Source organism: Rhipicephalus microplus, chromosome X, assembly GCF_043290135.1.
Source record: "Rhipicephalus microplus isolate Deutch F79 chromosome X, USDA_Rmic, whole genome shotgun sequence".
In the NCBI taxonomy this organism is placed as follows: domain Eukaryota; kingdom Metazoa; phylum Arthropoda; class Arachnida; order Ixodida; family Ixodidae; genus Rhipicephalus; species Rhipicephalus microplus.
This window is the reverse complement of record NC_134710.1, coordinates 409,058,947-409,079,386: the sequence shown is the minus strand read 5'-3', so window position 1 is coordinate 409,079,386 and position 20,440 is coordinate 409,058,947. Positions and strand designations below refer to the sequence as shown.

General features: G+C 46.1%; 1 protein-coding gene across 1 annotated transcript in view; it reads right to left on the bottom strand.

Annotated features, from left to right (window-relative positions):
• LOC142776483 (pituitary homeobox 3-like) overlaps window positions 1-20,440 on the bottom strand; it is a 148,827-nt gene that overhangs the window by 7,489 nt on the left and 120,898 nt on the right. The gene's annotated exons all lie outside the window — the stretch shown is intronic.

The following is a 20,440-nucleotide window of genomic DNA, read 5'->3' as shown; positions in this document are numbered from 1 at the left end:
AACCTGGCACTTCAGCCAATCCCGCCGCACTTAATGAATCGCACCCGACGAAATCACGCTGGTGCTTTTTGTTTCGTAATCCTTATTGTAAATAGTAATGTTTTAAGGAATGTGAGTGGGTAACTGAAAAGGCGACAGCCATAGTGAAATATGGCCCTTCGCGTACGTTTATTTTTTTTTTGGGGGGGGGGAGGCGAAATTCTTTTCTGAAAAAGAACGCCAGTTGGTCTCAAAGGTGCGCTAGAAATGTCCGTTTCTACCAACGAATTATGTGTTTTACATTGATAAAAGAGAATAAACGACGCTTTAAAAGCTGTGTGTTTTCTACCCAACTACAGCACTCAAGGGTACTTTCCTCCGAGAAATGTATTTAGCCTAAGGTAAATATGAAAAACTGAGGGAGGCAGGATAAAAAATAAAAAAGACGACGATGCTGCTGCGATCAACACTGTCTTCGTACCTCGGTGCTAAATGAATACTCCCTTGAACTTCTCCTGTGTGAGTCAAGCTATGGCAATGCCTGAATGAAATGACGATGCGACATAAAACAGGTATTGCCGATGGACCACATATGAATGAAATTCATTGAAGAATCTCCATAAGAGCTGCACTGATTTCGGCAATGGTTCACGCATGGTACAATAGCATCACTGGGTCAGAGTAAGCAGAAATAAAGAATTATAAAGCGTGTAGAAACTGTTCATGCGTGTAGCCCCATCATACATTGCTATGTACCGTAGCTGCACTAAAGAAGTCACCCAGCTACAACTTGCCGTTACAGAGCCTCCAGGATATTGAACCATGCACCAAAATACTCGCTTCACACCAGCACTGATCATAATTGATATGTGCAGTTTAACGTCCGAAAACCCCCATATATACGATTATCACAGACGCCGTAGTGGAGGGCTTCAGAAATTTAGAACACCTGGGGTTGCTTAACGCGTGCACCCAAATCTGAGCACATGGGCCTACAGCATTTTTGTCTCCATCAAAAATGCAGGCGGCGCAGCCGGGATTCGATCCCGCAACCTGCGTTAGTTAATGTAGACAACATAATGGAACCAACACTCAATGTACAAAAAGAAGGTGTAGGGGAAATATTTGTGTTCTTTAATTGTGATGTGGTAATTATGATATGAATGACCAGAAACAAAAGTGAACGAAAAGAAACTTGTTAGTTGAGACAACTTTTGGATAACGCGTCCCACAGTCTATCCATTCAGGTACAGCAACCGTCGTCCTCCAGTCCACTTTATTGAATATTTGCGTGCATGTAAAAAAGTGATTAAGAGAATGGCGTTATCTTTAGGTCTGCCGGTGTCATGCCGTGAGTTTCCCACAGGCTGGGTGCCCTCCTAAGCGTGTAGTTCATTCAGCCGTGCACCAGGCAGGAAGTGCGCTTGTACCAATTTCACCAGTAGGTACCCCGCGGCAACAATTCCCTGCCTCAAACCGCAGAGGCGGATGCCTAATGATTTCAATAAGGTGTGGTGGATTAAGGTGCCAAAGGGGGTTTGCAGAGCCTTATGAGGCCATCTTTCGTGATGAGTAGCATGAACAACCGAGCGTCAGGTCGGTTTACTCCTCTTTTCATTTAAAAAAACTGGCGGCTTCCTGGTTGGCACTGGAAATCGAACCTGGTGCCACCCATATCGGAAGTTGGAAGCCCATCGGCCACCTTCTCAGGCCGATTTTCACCCTGGCCTGCGGAAGATCACCGTCTGGCGTGCACCCGACAATCGTCTTTTGTGCTATCATTGTGGCGAAGTTGGACACATGTACCGCGACTTTTACTACCGACGATTAGGCTTACGCGGATTGCACCCAGGTGCCCATTGTCCACGCTATGGTGAGCACCCGCAAGAAATAGCGGATTACTTGGGAGGTAGCCATGACGCTCCTGTCCCGCCGCGGCGACTGTCACGGTCACCATCACTTCGTCCGTCCGCATCAACGCACGACGCCCGACCCGCCTTTGGGTTTCCTGGTGTCAGTGGCACAAGCCCACGCCAGGGAAACTGAAAACGGCAACCTCCGGAGGTGAGGCCACTGTCACGCGAACCGACTAATACCCTCTGCCACTGCCTTTCGACTTACCCTTAAAGCCTGTTTCTGAAACCGCCAACAGAACGTACAACAGAACGGCACGCGGGTACGCAGCCAGTGTTCATCTCCGTCATCCCACACTCTAAAAACTAAGAGCCGAAATTTGGCTTTTTAATTGTTTTCGACAAATCTCCGGGTGCAAGGATTGTAAGGTTAGCTAAATACGAACACTATGACAAAAAAGTAAATGTTACAAGGACTCGATCCTTCAACCTCTAGACGCACTACGGATTGTAAGCTCGCCATAACCACTACACCACCTGGCAGACGGGTAATGATAGTTTATTTTTCAAGTTGTAAAGAATGTTGGTGACATGTCTAAATTTTCTTGTTTAGACGCATACATTTGAGTGTCTCCGTGTTTCTAAATACCAGCCGGACTGAACCTAATGTGTTCACTGTGTTTGTTTGGTGCTTCGTGAGATTAGAGCATCTATTCGCCACGTTTTTTATCACAGGAAAAGGAATAATAGCGCAACCAATTATATGAACGTCATTTGCGCTGACTCGCTAAGTAGTTAGTCATTTCTGCATACAAAACATCGCGCTTCTGAAATGTACACCAAACAATTTAGTTTTTTTTTTTCATACCCTTGGACATATTATCGGTCATTCTTGTTCACCTTCTACGACTAAAGCCATTATACGTCACTGTAGCCATACCATACGTTAAGCTTACAGCACCATCGCCCGTGTGCGATGGTCCCAGCGAAAACATGAATAATAATATAAGGAGTATGTTATATAGCCATTTGAGTTGAGTTTCGGTCGTGACCGATTGAATGAGATAGTATTCGCTTATTTCACTACACAGATCCATAGCTAAAAACGTGGATATTAAGAGTTCCCAGTGCTTTACAGTGCGCTGAAATTCACTGGCGCGCGCTGGAAACGCCGTTTTTTTTGTGTGTGTGTGGATAGTCTCTAACACCTGAACAAACAAAGCAGTGCGTTTTCCTGCATATATCTGTGGATTTTAGGTAGTGCTAATCACTTGCGGTATGCCAACGCATCTAAAAGTAATCAAGGACTGGAGTATAATCGCGTTTTACTCCCTCATGTCTGAAGAGTATATATGGGCATTTTACTCTCTCAAAAAGAGGAGGAGTAGAAAGCTGTTTCACTCTCTAATTTCATAGAAAGTGAATATGAATTTCACTCTATCTGATGTTTTGCGAGAGTAGAACACTTTGAAGAGTAACTTGGCCTCTTTACTCCTGCGATATACCCTCCGTAGTTTTTAGAGTGCAGCGGAGAGCTTACGTTAACACAAAAAAATAGCGCAGCACTTCCGAGGGACGCACTATATCATCTCGTTGCACGTGCACGACACAAGCGTTTTGGCACAAGAATGATGACTTTTGTGGAACAGCGTCGCCGCGGCGCGGTAGCTTTTAGCAGCGCACCATCGCGTGCTGGCTATGTTTCGAAACAGGTTGGTAATGAAGAACTCTCGTGGAAGTGAAGATCGTAATAAGGGCGAACTTGCAGTACACCCGTGCACTTAGATTTAAGTGCACGTTAAGAACCCCATTAATGGTGAAGTTGATGGCAGAATCCGGCGCTGCATAACAATCCTATGGGGCCCTTACCACGTAAACCCCCCCATTCGAATGTTAGCTTTTACATCGAAGTGATTGTGACTTGTTGAGGAAAATTTCTCGTGTCTGCAGAAATCTGCCAGAAATAAATAAACCAAATTAACGTTCCTGGCAAGGCTCCCAAATTTTTTGAGCAGACAAACTAGCGTGTAAATGAGGGAAGAAAAATGTGAACATGTTCAATACAATTGTAGGAGGGTTATTCATAATGTAAGGGCCACTTGCTAATATTTATTTCTTTTTGCGTCAGAACAAAGAAATAGTTGTGCATTTCCAACTGTTGATTATTTGCGAAGGTACTAAAGTTATTGTTGAGCCTCTGTAGTCGTCTGCTTGTCGAGGCATACTGGCCACAATATCCGCGAAAATCATTGCACCGGCCTGTTGTAAACTGCGAATTGTAATTCTGCTTTTGCATGCAAAATCATCTCCAGCTTCTCCGATTCAGGGGACGTTGAGCCTAGTTTATAGACCTACAGTGTTGAGTGAAGGAAAGGTAAGTAATTGGTGCCATGAATTCACAAATGGCCCTAAAAATATACATGTGCACAATGAAGGTCGAAGTGGTGGCAAGCCCAAAATCAAGACCAATGAAACGGTTTAACAAGGGGACCTAGGATTGCGATTAGGTCGATGACTGGCAGTTACTGGCCTGTCGGATAAATGTGCTTATGTTGGCTGCCCTACAAGAAACATTTTATATAGATTAAAAGTTCGGATATCAGAAATGGTACGAAGGTCGCATTAGAAATGCTTGCCGATCAACTGATACAGTGAAGAATCTTGAGGCGGCAAACTTTACGCTAGAGAATTAAAAAAAGAATGGTGCAGGGGTAAGAACAGCATACGATTATTCATGGTGATTATGCAGTATATTGTGAAGTAAGTTTGTTCAAAACCCTGCCAATGAAAACTTTTGCTCGCGAATATTGATTTTTTGGCCGTGGAGGGAGGGGACCCAAACAGCTCTTACTCTTTGAATTGGCCTCGTACTAACAGCTTCCAGTGTACTTTTTTTTTCTCTTTTGTTTTTTTGTGAACGACGGGAGGGAAATTTTAAGAGATTGTTTCTTTTTGTTAGGCACAGAATTAATGAGACCTGAAAGACAAGAAAGCCAAAAAAAGTACAGGGGACATTATTTGTGCTAAATATATTGTAAACGTGAAGAAATGAATGTGGACAAAAATATAACTTCACGCCAACAGGGACCGAACTAGCAATATTACAATAATGCGTCCGATGTTCTTCCAATCGAGTTTCCGCGGCGGTCGCCTTCCTCTGAACTTTATCGGGTCGGTCTATGCTATACTGGGCACGACAGTGTTAGTCAGCACCCGCCAACATAATCAGTCTAAAATGAACAGATATAGGGGACGGTTGAAATGGATTAGTGGCCGTATGGTTCAGTTATGAAAGCCCCGGATGAATTATATACAGGTTCCAAGTACGGTTGCCCTTTTCGGCAACTTTTTTTTTGTCCGCCCAACTTATTCGCGTTTATATAATAATGTGTACAAATGATATTCGCCATACTTCATTTGTATTGTTAGTTTTTTTTTTTATTTTGGCCATTTGAGCTTCAATTTCAATCGGCATTCAGCTGATTTTTCATGAAGAAAGTCAGAATGTTCTTCATGCTCAGGCATGAAAGTTATAATACGGCCCCGTCTCAAAGAGACTTCCAGAATGTGTGCTGTCATTCATCATGTCAAAGATGCAGTTTTTGGCAGTCTATAGTATCTATTATAGATATCCCATGTCCATGCAAGAGTATGTACTACGAAGCAACATATATATTATCCAGTTTTTTCACATGACCTGCTCTCAAAAAACAGACAAAAAAAGACAAAAATGCTGGGAACTGCGGAAACCTAGCGCATCGCCAATGTTTCTCAGTTATGCAAACACGTGTATTGTAAGTTAGCTAAGAAGTCTAACCTTCCTACGACATCATGCGAAACCAGTACGATGATGAAAATGTGCTGTATTCAGTGTTGTTTTTATTTTAAGATTATTATGTGCGATGAATAACTGAACACTTAACTTATACGTTAGCTTACCTTTAAAGGCTCTAACCACAGATTAAGTGAACTAATCGTGAAACATTTTGTGTCACCACACAGCAAGTCAACTTTTCAGCCGAGAAAAAGAGCTGCGTATAAGGAAGGATCGTCGAGGTATACGAAGTTGCGCCGATTACAAAATAGAGCTCGTGTGTTGTTTTTACATCGGTAAAAACTGCAAGTTGAAATGTTTATTTTTAACGGAGTCAAATTACCTCGCGTGCGATCGCTTTTCATTAAGCGGCTTCTGACTTTGTTGTCGACAGTCCCACTTCACAAAATTTTCGAATGCCCTCGGCTTCGTCTCAGCAATACCTTGCAGCTTAAGACATAGTTTCAGACCAACTCATTCGTATAAACAACTGAAACCGCAGCGCTTATTATCTCCATGCAAGAATAGACTGGGTATATATCACCATTCTAACAAGACTGCACATAGCAGGGAACAGGTAAAGGTGCGAAGCTTATACGTGTGACTTGGTTGGCATTAGGGACTCGCCTATTAAGTATTCATGGGGTTAATATGCTTTTTTTGTTTCGTTTTTTTCGGTCACAGCAAGGAACGCATTCCCGAGATTCACGGAGTGGCGAAAAATTCCACTACCACCAGTCGCTTCGTAGGACTCGCCACGGCAGAGGATTTCTCAGCAGAATCAGTTGGTAGAAAAAGTTCTGGGGGTGGTTTTACCAACATGAAATTCTTACTATAACAACATTACCGTGTTTCGAACCGCACAGCACCTTGAATCTGGAAAACAAAAAATAGAAATCAAATAAAGAGGAACGCCTAAAATCAAGTTGAAAAGGCGGGTGAGGTGGGAGCCCGCGAAATGGAACCCAGAAAGCCCATCACCATGCATGAGCAACGACGCCCCGTCGCCAAACTTTTCAAGCGCATGGGGCTCGACCGAGCGGTGGTGGAAGTAATGAGCAGCAACACGACGAGCGAGCAGAATCAAGAGAGCACCGCGGTTCAAGCCGCGCGTTAACTCCTTTCGAAAGGGTTATGCGCGCGCGTTACGGGCCGCAATGAGTTTTTATTGCTTTTTTCTCGGCCTATACTACTTTTCTCTCCGGGGTGCGCCGTTGTGCTGTGCGGTGCCCTCAGCGGCGCGACTCGTCAGCGATTCATTTTTCATGAGGCGATTTCGGCGCGGCCTGCTTTCGCCGGTTTCCTCGCTCACGTAGCTGCCTGCAGCGTGGTACCGACCACCGGCTCGTGTTAATTTTCAACGAACGCCACCGTGATGTCGCGCAGTCCGTGTACGAGCCCGACGAAGCCCGCGCAACACCCTCGGCTAGTAATTGATATATATGACCTCGACAAGCTCACACACAGGTCTGTTTTTTTTTCCCCTGTTCTTCTTTTGTACAGCGCTTGTATTCGGCGCTGCATGTCCATATAATAGTCGACTACCACGCTCGTTGACGTCAAGGCACGCGTCCACCAAGGCCACGCGCTCGCGTATACCTGTATCCACGCACGCGACGAAAAGGCCCAGAAAGACAGCAACAGCACGGAGTAAATAGCACAAGCGCGAGACCGAACGGTAAACGAGCCGCCCTCGGCGACGCGCCCCACGTACAAACTACGCGGCGCAGCGGTACACCTACACACGGCCCGTGGAGCTGCCAACAGCGAGGGAGGCCGTTCGTTTCAAGCCGGCCTTCGCCGTTCAGAGCCTAGAAATCCCGCCATTCCCCACTCTCTACCGAGACGCGGCTCTTTTGCTTGTTGCTGCAGCAAATGCGGCTGTAGGTGCAGCGCCGGATTTCTCCGGGTCGGCTCACGCTCGGGGTCCGGGACGGATCCCCAGCGCGGCCGCGGCGGGCCTCCCGACGGACAGCCGCGGCTTTTGCTTGCTGCTTTCGCGCCGCCTCCTTTTGCTTACTGCTGCTGCCTACTGCACCGGAGCAGAGCGGCGATCCGTCTTCATTTGGCGTTCGCTGGCAGGAGCGCCCAAGGAACGATGTCGAGAACAAGAAGAACAGCGTTTCGCGGCGCGCCCGGCTTCGCTCAAAAGGCACCGAGTGTACAGACACTGCGCAGGCGCGCCCTCCCAGCTGCAGCCGCACGTACTACACGAGCCTTGCAGAGGCCGCGGTCTTTCCTCCGGTCCCGCTCTGCAGCGACCGTTTGCGTGCCCAAGAGCCCTGTCGTCGGCTCGTCTTTTGTTCTCATTGTCGCCGAGTGTTCCCGCGGGAGTCGCTGTGCACGAGAGTGTTATTAGCCGCTGTACATGAGGTTCGCGCCGAGAGGAAAGAAAATGGAAGCCTGGGGGCGTTCTTATTAAACGAGCTGAGGTTGAGATGACATACGAGGTGAACCGTTGATGCGGTCTTTTTTTTTTTCTTTCTCTCGTCGCTCCAGCGCAAGAGCCAGCATTACTGCTAGCAGTTTCATGAAACGTTTCTTTCGACATTCGAAGATATTCATACTTGTGATTCAAAATGGAGCAGGAATGTCCTAAGGCAACTATTGAGTTGCACTCTACATAATCTAAACGATGTTGGGTTCCAATCTCCGTATCGCGAAAGGGCATTAACTCTGCAATAATACTCTAAAGAGATTCTGACACTGAGGTGTCTCCATTTTGTTCGTCTTTGGGCTTTCGTTTTTATAGCAGCTGAATCCGTGCTTGAGAAAATTGTGTTAAAGTGGTGATATCGCTTCATTTTACGTTCTGAGTACGGCGTCTTGGCCAGTCGAATGTTTATTGTCGGGCGATTCTGTTACGTAGGAAGGTGTTTGCGCACCAGACCTACAGCTGGATTACCAGCTCACGGCATTAAATGCACTTCACGTAAATAGACAGTGTTTGGTGATTTCAGCTAATAGTGAAACAGTGAAGTCACCAAACGGCAACTAACCATCCACTAGGTCCTGTAGTCGTGCCGTGGCAACATTGTTCGTAAGATGTCGCGCAGCTTGGATCAATGGGGTGTGCGCTATTTTCTCGGCGATGGCGGCTGAAGTTTTATGAGGCCAAAATGCGCTCAGAACACAACGCGCTCAGATTAAGGTGCGTGCTAAAGAAAACACCAGATGGTGAAAATTTCCAAAACCCTTCACTGTAGCGTCTCTCATAATCATACTGTGTTTTGGGAAAATTACAGCCCAACAATTATCGTCATTAGTTCAGACTTCCTTCACGCAGTAGCACATGCGTTAAACACACTCCTCGCACTGCGTGACATTCGTATACCGCTCCTTTCGGAACAGTTTCAAGCGCTCGCACGTCTCCGGGCTAGAACCCCGTTTGCCATGCGGAAAACCTGGGCTCGATTGCAGCTCGATCCTTAAGCGAACCGGAGATTTATATTCTTTATGTATTCATTTGCATCAAGTTAAAAGTCTCATCCACTGACAACGCTCATTTCTCGCTAAAAAACAACGAGTCAGCGTGGAGGTGTAGAAGGTATGTATACGGCGCTCGGCTGCTGAACCGCTGATCGCGGGTTTGGTCTCGGCCGCGGTGAAGATCCGTGATGTCAGGGCATGCTAAAGAACACTGATCGTCAAAATTGGTGCTGTCCTCCACTACGGCGTCCCTCCTAATCACATGGTGGCTACGAGATGTTCAACCCCCGATATTATCATTATTATTATTAAAAACCAACGACACCGACACCAGAATTTGTGGTGTCGACACGAGCTATTTGACGCTACCGCGTTAATGTTTTGTGTTCCAGAGACCCCCGTCAGAAATTTTCTGGCTATGGCATGTGTATAGCAAACACAGCATATTATATTGGTGTCTTGATTCGAGCTTATTGCCTTACGAGGATCCAATTTATTACCCCAGCGCTATACCGGCCGACGGCGGTTACGAGTAATGCACACGAACTGAACAGACATTGCGACGATTAACCACCATCGCTTCTTCCATCTCAGAAACTTTAGGCGCTGAAGTATGCCGAGGTGAAGTACATCCAATCATGTGGGCCGTGTGCACATCGACATTTTCATGTCTCAGAAGACTCGTAACAAGTGTGCAACAGGTTTCTCCCATTTTGATGCTACCGCTCACTGATCTCATGGTTCTAAAACTGCGGAGAACGTTTGCGCAAGGTGCATACGGCATCCACGTCGATGCTGCCAGCAATCATGAAGTGCGACCGCAAGAACCGCGATTCGATACGTGGCACCCACAAAATAGTGTAACCAGCCTTTACATGAGACATCGCTAAATAAGCAAGGAAGAATAAAGTTTTGCAGGAAAGCCGTGTTAGGCCACAGTTGTCAAGCGTCTCTGCCATTAGTTACCTTAGAAAAAGAAAACAAAGTGCAGTGTGGCTGCTGATTTTCTTCGGTCAGCAGCGTGCGAACCAACGTCTAAGTGCTGCTGCAGCGCTTTTCGAAATTATGCAGGAAACCATGCTGACCGGTAGTCGAGGCCTCAGGAAACATGTCAAAATATAATACTACGGTATGCGGAAGGGATTTTACAATAACATTTTATGGACAGCTGCAAGTCACTTGCTCTTCTCTAGGCCAATTACGTCATCAACGGGCAAGACTACATCACAGTAGGAAAAGGTACGGCCACTGGCTGATTTGGTAATCACGAGAACATGCTAGGCGTCATCACAATTGCTGAAGTGGCATCGAACCCATTAGTCATTGCCCCGGTATGAAAGCTGGTGCGCTCATCGGGAGAACAGGAAATGGAGATTAAAATATTTAGCGAAAAGCCTCCAACTATACTCACAAAGCTGAAGAATTCATAAAGCTTTTGCGGCAATCGAATCGAGAAGCAATATAGTTCGATTGTGAAATAATTCTATGAATACTTGAGAAAGTCTTGCACAGTGCCTTTGAACCGTGAAAGAGAAGTACAGCGGCATCTTCTTTACGACACCTAGAAGTTCACACTTCATCGCTATTCCGCAACTTCTGTAAGCAACTCAACGTCGACACTTCGCGCCACTGTGAGTAAAATTCTCGATATGTCCCTTTTGCCTCATTTGCAGGGCTGTCTCCTGCGGCAGCTGTCATGTATAGGGCAACGCCACTTTTCACGCTGTTTGGCACAAGGCCAAGTTCAGGCTCAAAATCCACAGGGCTCTTCGTTGCACAGGCTTTCTCGGTGCAACATATTAGCCATTGCTCTCACACGACTGGAATGGTCGTTGTGTGCAAAAGCAGGAGTGCTTCCGTATACTACTGATACTTATTATGACAATGTGGATAGCATATTGATCAGATCCAAGGAAGCTAACAATTGGCAAATAATTACCTGTCCGGATACGACGAAAAGCAAAAGTGTGCGGCAAGAAAAAATTTGAGAGTTTGAGTGTCGGAATCCCTATAGCCGTTGGGTTGACGCATTACTCATTGTTTTTTTCTTGTACCCTCCCCACCCTTTTTCAGCTCGCTAACAGCAGCTAAAGAGGGCACAGCAGAACTCAAGAGCTCGTGGGAAGCCACTTAGTGGACTTAAACTTTAACGTCTTTGACGAATGAAACTCCTAATGCCAACAGCTCCTGAGGTATTATTAATAGGCTTACGCTTGATATGCGGGGAAGCTGAAGGGATTATAAAATTAACTGAAACTTCGTGTTTAGGAAGAACTGGCATAGTTGATGACAATGACATAATTGTTTTCGCGGTTGTAGCAGCAGGAGCTTTAGAGCAGGCGAAATAACAGTTTGTGTTGATCCACCCCCGCGAGCGCGCTGAAAGCGTGGGCGTGGAAACATACGTCATCTCCATTTCCTCTGGCCTGGAGTACGAGTTCTTTCTTATCTTCAACTACGGCCTCCGTGACTAATCCATGACGTGCCGTTGCCGCAACTAATCGAAGAGGCCACACTTCAGCAGTGCTGCCGTTGCAGATGGCGCGGCATACCACGAATGACGTCAGCGTGTTCGCTCGGCGTCTCAAGGAGCGCGGCGGTCAGAGCCACTGTTTTTTTTTTTTTTTTACCAAAACGTGCTATTGGCGTTCTCTTTTGAGAAATCTCACGCCGCTTTTCTAATTCAGCAGGGATGAAACTGTACTTACACGCTCTTAAGTCATTTTTTTAGAAAAGTGCTTCAGCGTCCCTTTAACGTCCCAAAACCACCACACCATAATCACATATGATTATGAGAGCCGCCATAGTGGAGGGCTCCGAAAATTTTGAACACCTGGGGTTCTTTAACATGCACCCAAATCGTAGCACACGGCTCTACAGCATTTTCACTTGCACCGAAAATGCAGCCGCCGCCGCCGGGATTCTATCCCGCGACCTGCGGGTCAGCAGCTGAGTACCTTAGCCAATAGACCACTGTCGCGGGACAGTAATCTTAAACTTCAGCAAGTACTTATTTGTATTTAATTTTGATGCCTGCTACCACCTTCGCGTCAAAGTTGGTTTAGAATATGACAAATATACAGTATCACGGACGTACACGCGGGGGCTGGGGAGACCGCCTCCTTAGTCATGTAAAGAGGCGGGGGCGCAAAATCAGCCCCCTACACTAACATATTGGGAAGGGGGAAGCCGCGACGAACCTTCGCCCCCCCCCCCTCTCAGTGGGAATCCTGCGCAAGCCTATGCACCAGGTAACGATGGCGGCATATCGCTAACGTAAACGTGGGTTGTCTGAGGCTTTTGGTCTATGGCACCCTAGTCTGAAAAATGACTTCTTACATTTTGCGTATTGCTACTTCGCTATGCTAATAAACTTGAAACATAAAATTAGTCTTTAAATGACAGTGCCTTTACAGCACTATGAATTCTGAGAAACGCGCCTTTTTTTTCTGTTTGCGTGAGTGGTGACAGTCCTAACAGCATTCTTATGAGAAATTTATAGGAAGGGTCTAGAACTAGCGTAAGGCAACTAAATTGTGTAGGCACTCGCAAGAAAATAAGGGAGATTCAATTCAGAATACTAGTTGTTCCCAAAGTATTGCTGGCTAGGATGAAGTATTTCTGGCCAGTATAGCCTTCCTACCGTGTCCAACACGTGCAAGAATAGCATCTGTGCACTTCACAGCGTACATGCCCAAGCACTTAGGTCATTTTTTGGCCCTCCAAGATGCTCATCAACAGCTGCAACTATCGCTATCGCTCAAGAACAACCAGTCACAACGTATATCATTGTCGACATGCTGAATGCACACAATCAGCCTTTATCACGGCTTCCGTGTCATTATTTAGCGTGTTTGACAGCGCGGAGGCCCCATGCTTCTTTCTGTAGTATTGTGGCCAAACACCAGGACATACTACCGGCTGGCTTCATGCGTGGCGTCCGGCATCTGCGTTGTGGAGTCTCAGGCAACTTTACTTGCTCTTATCGGTTCCTGGAAGCTTTAAGAGGGCATGCATGTAACCGCTAACCCTGAAGCAATTGACTTTGAGTCTATCAGATGAAACGTACTTTGGCCGCATACATGTTTACATCGAGGGCTCCACTAATTGCAACAGCTCTACAGGAGGAGTGATTGTTCCGTCTGGTAAAGTATCGCTACATTACAAGTTCTTTCACATCCCGACGTCGACAGCAGCAGAGCTCGCAGTGCTTCAAGGTGTGGTCAAGTACATTATTCAGCAGTAACCTAATCAATGGGCCACTTTTTGCGATTCGAGGTCAGCCTACAGACACTACGGTTCGCTTTACGGCACGAATTACTTGAACAAACAGCATATATGATAAGACACGACTACTACCAAGCGCTCGAGGAACGTCACGGTATTGTATTTCAATGGTTGCCGAGTCACCAAGACCTGCGGACGCCCATACCACTTTTGAGAACGGACGCTGTTAGGCGACTACAATCACTTGCTCGCCGTGTAACTCTCCTACAACGGAATACGCAGGGTTTCTCCAACGCGCGCCTTTATTCAATAGACCCAAATTTACAACTTCGTTTGCCATCCGGGCTCCCACGACGCGTTGAAACTTTGCTGTGTGGCATGAAGTTGGATGTGGCATTTACGAATACGTTTTCTCATCTGCTTGGAATGGCGAGTAGCTCGGCATGTATCATTTGCGCCTGCGAGGAGGCGCTTGGCAACATTCTATGCCACTGCCCAGAATACCAGTCAGAACGACGTGTTATAGAAGCCAAGCTCCGTCAGCTGGATACACGACCTCTTACAGAAAAGGAGATCCTGGGACCTTGGCCGCCGGTTTCGCATACGCGTACAGCCACGAAAGCTCTCGGACTTCACGAGCACCGGACTTCACGAGCGCCTGTGAAAGAACTGCATGAGACCATGCTGTGTAGTCTCGAGTTGACAATTTAGCTATCTCTTTCTTACTCTTCTTCTTTTCACTTCATCCTTTTCCTTTCTGTTATTCCCTCCTTCCCCCACCCCAAGTGTAGGCTAGCCAACCGAGCCAAGCTTGGATAACCTCCCTACCTTTCCTCTCTATTTCTCTCTCTCTCTCTTGATTTTCACTATCATCGGCAGCTACCGCTGTCTCTCTTGATGGTATATTTCATTGAATGTATAAGCAACTAAGGTTGAACATTTGGTGCGCTCGTATGCTATAATACTGAATGACTATCGGGACAATCCGACTGGTCACACCGCCTCTCTGTTAATCTCTTCTATGTGCCCCATCGAATGGTTGGGATATTCAAGTTCAATTGAATAGACAGCCATCGTGATAGATACGAAAAGAAGCATTTATGAAAGCTCCCGTAGAATAAGACGAATGCGCTCATTGCGAAACATCCTTTGTCTCATTCGCATGCCTGGAAATCTTTCAATTTCTTCCGCATTAAATAAATACGTGGACTACGGCGGGGTGCATCACCCCTCGTCCAGCACGGAAGTGATATTGGGCAAGAATCATAAGCCAGGACAACATTTCTTTCAATGCACAGTCAACAGACTAAATGTTCGTAAATCACAACACCAACATTCAACCGTAAAGAATCGAAATGTGAAAAAGTGAAACATAAATAAAAACTGTGTTTTGTGTTTGTTTCCGCCGTACACGCTGAACGTTGACGTTTTTTTCCGGAAACTCGGAGATAGTGCGAACGTTTCTGTTCGCACCATCTCCGAAAAAACGTATTTTTTGTTCTTGTTTTTCTTATTTTTTTGCTAATCGGTGCAATTCTTGTGTGGTACACAAGGTCGAGCGTAGATGAATCTGGGCTGTGCATCCGGGCTGCAAGCAGGTGCGTGGCCGACGAATGCCGACGACTGCCCGTAGCAGCGTCTTTGAGAAAATGACGCGCTGCCCCGGTCATAGAGGTGCCGTCCCGTCTGCTACTTCACTGGTGACAGCCTGGGCCCTGGTATACAGTCTTCTTCCGCCGCCGCCTTCCATGGCGGGTCCAGTGGCGTCAATGAAGACGGATACCGTTCGTGTCTTCACGGCAGCCGTGACAGATTGGCTGTGACGACACCAGCGGGCAAAGGGCGTCACGTAGCGAGAAAAGGAATGATGTCACCGCCGTCTTGAACAAAAACAAAAGCTGATCGAGACCACGCATCGTCTGTCTCTTCTTTTTTTTTTTGGCTTTCCTTTCTTCGCAAGCCGACTAAGCCACGAAATCCATATATATCGCTGTTTTCCACGCAGGACCGACCGACGTTTCGCCACCTCGACGCATACAAATGGATGGCCAGACGGGGCTGCTGTAGAATCGTTTCCTTTTATTTTGCCGGGCCACCCTAATATAGAGAAAGACGAATCACACGTGCTTCTCCTGAGTCTGAGTCAATGGTTATTATGAGCTGAGAGTACCCCTCACCACCTCAAGGGCAAATGAACGGCCACAAGTAGGTTTCTGGAAAGTGCGACAACGCTGTACACGACTGTACTGCATATTCCACTTTAAGGGCGAAAAACTCGTGAAAAATGAGAAATTTGTGTCCAATTCACCGAGCCCAACGTTCGTAATTATTACGCAACACAGGCCTTGCCACACACATAAAACACAAACACGCCCAGCCTTGTACCTAGGGCAAGTCTCATCCTGATACGAAAATTAATATATGTGCCTTGTTAAGCAGGCCTTGCTGGTAATATGTCCGGCAGGTGGATTAGCTCAATGTTTACTCGATATCATGCGAAACAGTAGGTAAATAGTAACTTACGTAGCATTTTTCATTGTTTTCAGAGAAGTGTGTCGAGTCGCACCGACTTCTTTGTGCATCTTGAATAGTTATGTGATTATGGCGAGGCCTGCAGTGTAGCGAGAAGTTTTTTTTTTTTGATAGAGAGTAACCACTTTCTGAAGGTCTTAGCTATTTGAGAAATGTGCCCATTTGAGAAAGCAACGATTTTGAGGTGTAAGACGCTCATAGGCCCCTCCACCTCTACACCGCCTTGGCGACGGAAGGAAGGAAGGAAGAAAGTTTAAGCGGAAAGACAGGGAGGTTAGCCAGTTCTTAGACCGGCTGGCTACCCTGTGCTGGGGAAAGGGGTGAAGGGAATGAAAGATGTTAAAAATAAATGTTGCGAAGAGAGAGAGAAATTACAAAAAAAATGCGACAGAGGAAAGGCAACATCAAAGAGTATAAGACACTAAAGTCTGTCTCTGAGGCCAGTTGTCCGCAAATAGCGCAGCAAAGCTTTCAAAGCCTTCTGGGCTGAGGATGGGCTCGGCCAATAACCCAGAATCTTTTGTTCCGACAAAGGCCGATTGTCTAGTCTATCCAGAGCTGCAGTGAGTTCTTGTCTTTGCACGTTGAAATAGGTGCACTCACACAGAAGATGCGCGATGGTTTCTTCGTAAGTGCAGTAAGTGCATGTAGGAGAGCTGGCCATCCCGATGAGATAAGAGTATGCGTTTGTGAAGGCCACTCCAAGCCACAGGCGGCATAGAAGAGTCTCCACAGCTCAAGATATCCTTGGGGAAGACGAAGCTGCAGATCGGGATCCAAGTTATGCAGGCGCGCGTTTGTGAAGTCTGTCGAGTTCCACTGTACCAGTGTGAGGTCACGTGCAAGCGAACGAAGTCTTGTAGCTGCGTCGGTTCTTGAGAACGGGATGGCTGTGTATTGGGTACCATCGTGTGCAGATCTAGCGGCCTCATCTGCGCGGTCATTTCCATATATACCGCAATGACCTGGTATCCACTGATACACTATGCTGTGCTGTTTTTCGGTTGCTTGGTGATGAAGAAGCCTTATTTCAGCTACTAACTGTTCATTAGGTCCATGGCGAAAGGGTGATATAAGACATTGAAGAGATGCCTTCGAGTCCGAGAAGATCAACCAAATTCCCGAAGGTTCTTTCACTATAAACTCCAGAGCTGCACGAATGGCTGCAAGTTCTGCAGCTGTCGACGACGTCAAATGCGATGTCATGAATTTAATTGTGATGTGCCTCGCGGGAATAACCACCGCCCCTGCAGAGCTTACTGAAGACACCGAGCCATCCGTGTAAATGTGAAGGCGTCCGTTGTGCTTCTCTTGCAGAAAAAGTAATGTGGCCTGTTTCAGGGCTAGATGCGACGACTTTTTCTTATTTTGGATGCCAGGAATTGTAAGAAGGGCTTTGAGTGGGTGTAGGCACTATAATGGTATCGGCGGCTGTGCTGCATGCGTGAAGTGCAATGGAAGCACTGCGCAATGCTGAGCCACAGTTGCGCTGAACGCTGAGTGGGGCCTGGAAGTTCGAAGTGAAGCTAGGTGATGAGATGGAAGCCGAGCGAAATGTCTTATGTGCATTCTCAAAGCGTCTACGCGGATGTATGCGTTGACTGGATAATCACGCGCAATGATGACTGTCGCTGCTGTAGACGCACATCTCGGGAGACCAAGGCATATCCTCAGGGCTTGGGCTTGCATCGACTGGAGGACGAGCAAGTTTGTTCTTCGGATCCCGCAAAGCACGGGTAAGCTGTATCGCATATAACCGAGGAACAAAACAGCGTTGTTCTTGGACGTGAAAGGTGCATACGATAACGTATCACATGAAGCCATTCTGGATGTCATGGAAAATGTTAGATTAGGGGGTCGGGTTTACCAATGGATCCACAGCTATCTGAAAGGCAGAACTTTCTTTGTACAGACGGAGAATGGCACAACAACGCACCATTGCAACCGTCGAGGTGTGCCTCAAGGCGGCGTTCTTAGCCCCACACTTTTCAATCTAGCGCTACTCGGCCTGGTTGATGCACTTCCAGAATCTGTCCATCTATCAATATATGCAGATAACATCTGCATCTGGGCGTCAGGCGTAACACGCCTTCATTCGCGTGCCCGGCTTCAGAGAGCGGCAAAAATAGCGACAAAGTACCTGGAAGAACGGGGACTAGAGCTGTCATCAGAGAAATGCTCGCTTATAGCATTCACTCATAAGGCTATGAGCCCATATGTTATTAAAATCAACGGACACACGATCAACTACGTGAAGACCCACCGATTCCTCGGAGTCATAGTTGATCGCGACCTCTCCTGGAGCCCTCACATCGCCCACATGAAAACTAAACTCACCATGATCACCCACGTACTGAGGTTTCTTGCTGGAAAAACGTGGGGTGCATCGGTACAAGCAATGCTCCAACTCTACACTGTTTTTTTTTTGGCGACGGGATTGGTGGTGGACCTATACTAAGCACCTCGACTTCAGTGACGGCCAAAAATATCCGATGTCCAGGCGTAACATCGGTACTCACGTTACAGCAGAGATGTTAGTTTTACCGAAGTGCCCGTTACCGCGCCCTTATGTGCAAAATTTCTGGCTACGTGCTTGGCATATCATAAATGATTTCCATCGTATTTTTCTGGGTTGGGCATTGGTGGAGTCATACGAGTTAATATTTAAGGTTCCTTACAATAATACAAAAGCCTCTAGCGAACACTGCAAAGTCAGCTAACGTTGCCGTGATGTGGGATCAATATAGGGTCTTCTTCATAAGCAGTTTGAAGCACTGGCCTAACTGTGTGGAAGAATACTTGTCTATCACGCAGAATACCTGGGTTCAGTTCCGGCTCTCAAAGCGGTTTTCTATTTTTATGTTCCTCCGATTTCTCCCTCGCCTTCAACGCCACCAACCTTCACCATCAACTCCCTTGCCATCAACGCCACCAACAGGGTCATTTCTAGAGACGCAAAGGCTATATATGCTCAGGATATACTGCTAAATTTTGAAATGTCATTATCGATCACCGACGTATATTCAAGTTGGGGATCTCATGTTGAGGTGCACAGCTTGCATAAGGTATACGATAATTGAATTTTATAGGCATTCTGCAAACAGGGTCAAGATAATGAAGACCCTGCTTTGCAATGCACTTACTGTGAGCAGGAGAATAATGTTGTACGAAAGAGGGCACCGATATTCATGTGCGCGAAAATCTTACATAGCGGTGCAATATTAACAGAGTAAGATGCTGACACGTTTGAAGTTTTTCAAGTGAAACTCATTACTTTTGTCTTACAGAAGTAATCAGGGAGGGGTTACTGCACCTGCACTAATAAGAAGAAAATATTCTTATTGCGACATGCTGCAGTCTTTACCGGAAGGAACTTCCTTATATATATTGATGCTATCGGCATGTGGAAGGTAAGAACAATTACGAAAGATAAAACAAGCATCATTGACAGAAATTGAGAATAACATCGACTAGACCTGATACTGATCGTAAGGCAGCCCACTAGTTGATTTGTACAGTGAAAATCTCTTGCTACTTGCGGGAACAAGCCTAAATTTATTAAGATATGTATGTAGGAAATTCACAATTGTAGAGTCAGGATCAATGTGCATAAGTTTAACCATACGCAGTGGGTGGCTCACTATGTCAAAAACGTTGCAAATGTCGTAGTAAATAGTGGCAACCGGCCTTCACTGAACTAAAGGCATGAAGATGTGCGTCATGAAACTAGCAAGAACTGTTATAGATTAGTACCAGTAAGAAATACCTGTTGATTTGGAATCGACGAGTTCATCACTCTAACGAGTATTTTCGAGCTAATCTGTGCAAAAAGCAGCTCAAAGACAGTTGCTGTGACATGAAGAAAAATAGCGTGATCATTTGAAATATCAGTTTACAGCCAGACTCAGGTAGGTACAGGAGAAAAAAAAAACAGGAGCTGTTTTTTACACGATAAAAAATGCGGAAGTATTCAGACGTTTGAATGTTATCTTCAGTACCAGGATAAGCATATTATCATAAACGTTTATTATATGGCTCCGAAGATGCGTGCTATGCAGTATTATTTTCATCTAGCGACAGAGCACATATGTAGTAATTGTCTTGGGCTGTGGTCTGATACGAGTGTGTGAGTCTAAGGATTTGTTGACGGATGAGAAATGTGCAGCGAAACAGTGAGCGACTGCTAGAGCTTCAATCTATTTTGAAATAACATTAAAAAGGACGGTTCTCTCTGTTTTTATACCGTTTGCGCGTGTACTATAAAAGCTCAGTTAGATAGTCATGGGAGGCTCCTTTTTCTGTGAACGTAATATGAGTTGTAAGGACATCTGAATAGGCGTTCATACTGAATTCTTCCTTCGACTATCTTGACGGCTAACTTTTAGGCTTCTTGTGGGAGCAATATTTGTTTCAGTGCAAGTTCAGGTGAAAACCAATGACGATATATATGGTGACTAGGTTAGTATTGTGGAGTGATATCGCGCATACTTTTGAGGGTAAGCTGCCTAAACTGATCGACTTCATCATCAAGATACGTTTTGTCGGTAACCGTTGACGAACTAATGGGGGGAAAGACGACGGTATAAGCTAGCATAATCACCACTTT